The sequence below is a fragment of the Sminthopsis crassicaudata genome, chromosome 5 (genome assembly GCF_048593235.1).
Source record: "Sminthopsis crassicaudata isolate SCR6 chromosome 5, ASM4859323v1, whole genome shotgun sequence".
Classification (NCBI taxonomy): Eukaryota; Metazoa; Chordata; class Mammalia; order Dasyuromorphia; family Dasyuridae; genus Sminthopsis; species Sminthopsis crassicaudata.
Window position 1 is genome coordinate 251,029,114 of NC_133621.1, and position 1,063 is coordinate 251,030,176.

A 1,063-nucleotide genomic window follows, 5' to 3' on the forward strand; every position below is an offset into this window, starting at 1 on the left:
GCTATCTATGTGACCCTGGGCAAGTTACTTAACTCTGTTTGCTTCAGTTCCTCATCTATCAAATAAGCTAGAGAGGGAAATGGCAAATCACTCTAGTACCTTTGCCAAGAAAACTCCAAATAGGGGTCTGAAAAGTGGTATACAATTGAACAACAGCAATGCATATAAAAATATATATTTTGTTGTTGTTCAATAATTTTTCCATAGTATATATGTGCATTTGTGTTTAAGGTATATAAACCAACATATGCATATGCGTGTACATATGACAATTTTACATGCATGATAATCTAATATTTGTTGGTATTTTGTAGATATATTTCAATAAATGTCATGTGGCTCTTGATAGATTAAGTGCCAGATATTTTATGTATTTTGCAATGTTTTTGGAACTGATTTGTTAGAAGTAGAAATGAAATGTTGGTGATTTTTAAGGATTTATTTTGAACTCTATAACCTTACTATAACTATTAATCATTTCAATTGTCTTTTTTTTTTTTTTTACTAATTCTCTCACATTTTCTAAATATTATGACAATATCATCTTCAAATAGGGATAACTGTCTCCTCTTTTCACCCTTGATTTTGTTTTCTTATTTTATTTCTAAGGCCAAAAAACAGTGACAAGAAGCCATCTTCTGGCCTTTTCCCTCTTCATACTACAGAGAGTTAGTTTTAAATATGTGCTATTGATCATACTAAAGATCTGTCTGGAAATTTTTCTCAAACAAAAGAAATGAGACCTCTTGGAAGAGGCATATCTATCAGCAGAGGTCCAAGGGCTATAGGTCAAAAATAGGAGAGTAAATTGAAAGCAAAGAGATTTATTTTAATGCTATGAATGTATCCAATCAATAGTATTCTGGAGCAATAGAGTAAAGTATTTCACAGGATATAGATGTATAAATAAAGAGAGGGATTAGTGAAGGGAGAAAAAGTAAATATTTGGAATGTAACTCATAGGATTTGTTATCAGAATAAGAAAACATTTTCTTTTCAAGGGCAGGAGAGAAGAGGAAGAGACAAACTGTATTTATGAATGTGAAAAAAATCCTCTTAGATA